We start from the raw sequence: 5292 nt of genomic DNA, 5'->3' as shown, positions 1-5292 counted from the left end.
CGTGACTGTCTTGGTCCGTTTGTCACTATCTCCAGTGTTGTGTCCCGTCCTTATCAGATTCAGAGCTGTCCCTGTTCATGCCCAGCCACAGGGTGCTTTGGGAACAAGCCCCAGGGCAAAAGCTGGGGATGTTCAGGGGTAACCGGGTGGACTCATCCCTGGGTCCTTTCCCCTGACCCCATGTCCCAGCAGAAGATAGCTCAGCAGGCTGAGGGGAGTGCAGGGGCCCTTTAAAAGGTGAGCAGGCCAGGGTGGGGCACCCCCCTGGCAGGGCTGGGCTGGGCCGGGGCTGTCTGAGGACACCTGCTTCCATTCTCTTGGGGATACGTGGAGGAGGGGATCTCCAGGGAACCAGACTGTTCTTGGAGGCTGCACCGTTGTCCCCTCCCCCCAGCAGGGCTTGAGATTCCAGCTCCTTCACCTCCAGTCCACCCTCGTGGGTATGCGGGTGGCCCCACGGTGGCTAATGATGCTGAGCATCCCCCATGTATCTGTTGGCCATTTGTAGGTCTTCCTTGGAAACCCTTTGCCCATTTCTGAATTGGGTTTTTTGCCTTTTTATTGTTGGGCTATAGCGTTTGCATTTTTAAAACTATGTATTGTTTTGCTTTTGGTTTTTTTTTTTTTTTTGGCCACTGGCCAGTAAGGGGATCCAAACCCTTGACCTCACTGCGCTCTAACCAACCACATATTGTTTTTATACAGTAAAAATAACTCACTGAATTAACAAAACCTCTAACCGCAATGGTAAACGAAAGTTCATCGAGAGGTGGCATTTTAGAGGAAGTGGACGATGGAGACCTTGAAAGTCTGAGTCCCAGGAGGGGCCGGTTCCAAATTGAGCTGAAAGACACGAAAGCATGTTCCTCTCAGCAGAGCCCAGTGCCAAATGGGGGCATACAGAGAAGCCGCCGCCCAGCCGTGGGGGCAGCTGCCCTCCTGTTACATCATTAACATAAATGCCAAAACAAGGTTACCACCAGTGTGGCATTTTGATAGTGTTAAATTAATCAACTGGTTTTTATTGGCGGCTAATAGGTACAGGGATTGAACTCTGGACCTTGGTGTTATCAACACCACACTCTAAGCAGCTGAGCTAACTGGCCAGCCCAAATTAACAGACTTTTTTATTTTTTATTTTTATTTTAATTTTTTTAAAAGATGACCAGTAAGGGGATCTTAACCCTTGACTTGGTGTTATCAGCACCACACTCTCCCAAGTGAGTCACAGGCCAGCCCCAGACTTTATTTTTTAGAGCAGATTCAGGTTTGTAGAAAAATTGAGCGGGGAATTGAGTGCAGTCCCACATACCCCATCTCCCTGCTTTCCCTCAGTTTCCCCTGTTATTAACATGTTACATTATGTGGCACATTTGTTGCAGTTATTGAACCAATATTGATACTTTGTCATCACCCAAAGTCCATAACTCACATCAGGGCTCACTCTTGTGTTGTGTATTCTCTGAGTTTGGATAGACGTGTAATGACACATGTGATAACCATTACAGCATCATGCAGAGCAGTCACTGCCCTGAACATCTTCTGTGCTCCCTCTGTGTACCCCTCCTTCCCTCAACCCCTGGCAACCCCTGATCTTTTTATTGTCTCCATAGTTTCGCCATTTCCAGAATGTCAGGCTGGTGGAATCGTACAGTGTGTAGCCTTTTCAGATCAGCTTCTCTCATTCAGTGATAACGCATTTGAGGTTCCTCCATGTCTTGTCATGGGTTGACAGCTCATTTCCTTTTAGTGCTGAGTCATATTCCACAGTCTGGATGTTCCACAGTTTATCCACTCACCTACTGGAGGACATCTCAGGTGCTTCCAAGTTTAGGCAATAATGAACAAAAAAAGCTGCTATAAATATCCATGTGCAGGAGCCTAATGACAACAGGTGGGTCTTGGGAGGCTGTGACCATGCAGGAGGAACCAGCCCCTGCTTTTTGAGAAACTCATCCCTGTATATCTGGGCACACGTCATGGAGGTGCATCTCAGCCAGGAGGGCCAGGCTTGCCACAGAAATGGGGCCTCCTGGGCACCTGTCCCAGCCCCCACAGGCCTCAGTTTACCTTCCACAGAACTGAGATAAGAGCTTGGAGCCACCGGCAGTGTGTAGAGAGGGCTGCAGGTATGGTCAGCCCCCAGGCATGGCAAGTTGGCAGGGAGCCCCTGCTCTTTTCCTTTCATCTTCCTCTTCCCTGACACCTGCCTACTGGGTGGTTAGCTTTCTGCCCTCCCCACTCCTAACCGGAGCTGGAGGTGGTAGGGGCAGTAGAGGCGGGCAGTTAGGGGCAGGGCACGCCTTCCATCCTCCCCTGGATTGCCCCTATCAGGGGCAGGGACACTGAGCACAGCACAAGGTCTTGGGCCTGCTGTGTAGACAGACCTCCACCTGACCCGGGTTTCTGCCCCAGCACTATGAATTTCCTGGTTCACATGGGGTGGTGAGTATGGAGACTGACTGTTTTCCCAGTAGCACAATGAGTATCTCAGAATCAAGTCTCCTTGGCTCTGATTGGCTGGTTTAGGTCATCTGCCCAGTGCAGAACTGTCACAGTTGCCCACGTAGTGCACTCACAGATGGGATTGGCCTGGATCCTGGTCACAGCCACTGTGGGACAGACACACACCTCCAGAGCTGCAGAGACTGAGAGCGGGAAAGGGACGTTTCCCTACAAAGAGTTTCCTTGGGAAGAAGGGTGTAGGGACGCTGGGGTCATAGCCCACATGGAGTGGCTCTCTGAAGGTGGCCCCATGCATCCTCCTCCCAGTGTCCTGAGCTTGGCTGCCACACGACTTTCCCTCACTTCCAGAACCCAGGTAGGGGAGCTGTCCTAGGGGGCCATTTAGCAGGGGTGGGCTGCCCCTTCCACCTGGACTGTCACGTCACTCTCCTGTCTCTCTTCCTGTCTCAGCCACCTGCTCGTCCCATGCCCTGCCTGGGGTTCCCTGTCTCTCGGAGCTGCAGCTGAGTCCTTTCTGTGGCTACAAGGCCTGACATCTCTGACCTCATTTCCACCGCCTCCTCCTGTTACCATGCATCCTTATGGTTTCCCTACCTGCAGACATCAGGTGGGCATGTCTCTCCCTGCCCTGATGACTGCTCACCTGTAGGAGGGGGCATGCCCAGGGAAGGCCAGAGTGGAGCCCATGATAGCCTGGCATACGCCTGCCTCAGGGCCTTCCCATTGGCCATTTTCTCTGCCAGGAACACTCACTCCTGCCCCAAGTTCAAGTCTGTGGTCAGCTGAATCATGCCCCCAGAGATGTCCAGGCCCTAATCCCTGGAATCTGTGAACATGCTGCCTTTCAGGGCAGAAGGTGGAATAGGTGGGAAAGGATTCTCCCCTGGGGCCTCTGGAAGGAACCAGCCCTGCAGACACCTTGGTTTTATTTTTTAATTTATTTTTTATTTTTTAATTTTTTTAAAGATGACCGGTAAGGGGATCTTAACCCTTGGTTTGGTGTTGTTAGCACCATGCTCAGCCAGTGAGCGAACCGGCCATCCCCATATAGGATCTGAACCCATGGCCTTGGTGTTATCAGCACTCTCCTGAGTGAGCCACGGGCCTGCCCCTGACACCTTGGTTTTAGACCAGTGAAGCTGATTTGGGGCTCCAGAAACTGAGAAAGTACACTTGTGTTTCTGAGTCACTATGTCCATGGCCATTTGTTATAGGAGCCACAAGAAATGAGTAAAAGCCATAGCTCAAATCTCAGTGAGGCTTCTGATGACTAGTACCACCCCCAGACCTGGGCGAGAGGCATCTGTCCTGGACCCCATGTTTTAGTGGGTCCAACTCCAGCATTCTGTTGTCCATGCCCTTTCCTATACGTGAGGGGTCAGCAGGGCCAAGTGACATGCCTATCTGGGGTCTGCAACCCCCCTTCTGGACTATCCTCTGGGTACTCAGAACCCTGGACCTGCATGGCCACCTCCTCGAGTCTATTCTCCAGGGCTGACAATGGTGGGGGGCTGACAGCAGAGCTGGGATGTGGGGATTGGGTGCCCACTGTGTCCATGGGGGCACCTTACAGTGCGATGGAGCTGGGGTAGGAAGAGGGAAGACTTCCAGGTGAGGTGAGGAAACTGCTCTCCCGCCAGCCACCTGTTCTGGAACTCCAAGAAGCCTGAGAGTACCTCGCCTCCCCATATAAAAACACCGTTCTCAAGGTAGGAGGATTCAACTCATAGTTTGTTAAACAGTTTGTTACCATGATTAACAACAATTCTTTTTTTAAAAAAATTTTTATTGAATCATAATTGAATATATTTTGGGGGTTCAACATCAACATATGTTGATGAAATCAATATTACTAGCATATATATTGTTACAAATTATACTTATTCTTTATGCCCCTTGACCAATCTCTCCCCATCCCCCTGTCTCTCCCCCCTGTCCCCCTCTAATTACCCTAGATTTCTTCTCTCCTTCTGAAAGAGTAATGGCTATTCTGTTGATTTGTTGCCTAGATGATCTGTCCAATGCTGAGGGGTATGTTCAGGTCCCCCAATATTATCATAGATGTTTCTTCTGTCACTCTGGAATGAGTTTTGTGGAGAGAGACATCCTTTTCTTGCCTTTGGTCTCTGCTTGTGTCAATGCACTCCAGTGGCTGGCAGACCATCTGCATGGTGGTTGTGGTGTCTAGCCGCTTTTGCAGCAGCCGTGGTTATTGTGGTGGCTGTGGTGGGCCACCCATATGGTTGTGTTTTTCATGCACCTTACCTAGTTGTTGGTGGTGACGGTGGTGTGCCTGGTTATGGGTGGAGGGTCTAGTCCCCTGCCCGATGCCTCAGGACCCTGGGTGGGCCCCATGGTGCTGGCAGTGTGCCTGGTTGTGGGCAGAGGGTCTGGACCCTGACCCCACACCTCTGGACCCCAAGCAGGCCCTGTGGCACTGGTTGTCCCCCCTTTCTGGCTTGGTAGCCCAGGGGACTTCTGGCCCTTCTAGGTGTTAGGTGTTCTTTGGTGAAATGAGACCTTCACTAGTTAATATGAAACTTTGTCTGGTTGTGGGTACTCTGTTTTTTCTTTCAGTTCTGTGTTGGATTATTTGCTGTTTCCAGCACTTACAAACCCTGTGCTGGAACTAAGTTATTGTCCTTTGCTTACTTCTAAAGTGGGGGGACTTCCTGTGGGGACAAGTACTTGAGCTCTGTGGTTGAGCTAAAGTGCTGCTTTGCTGTTGATTCCCTGGGGAAGGCTTTTTGTGCAGCTCAGGTTTTAGTGGTTGACTTTACAGGACTTCCGGGTTTAATGAAATCCAATGCACCTGGGTGTGTAGAG

This window comes from Cynocephalus volans, chromosome 2 (genome assembly GCF_027409185.1).
Source record: "Cynocephalus volans isolate mCynVol1 chromosome 2, mCynVol1.pri, whole genome shotgun sequence".
In the NCBI taxonomy this organism is placed as follows: Eukaryota; Metazoa; Chordata; class Mammalia; order Dermoptera; family Cynocephalidae; genus Cynocephalus; species Cynocephalus volans.
Note: the sequence above shows the minus strand (reverse complement) of the source record.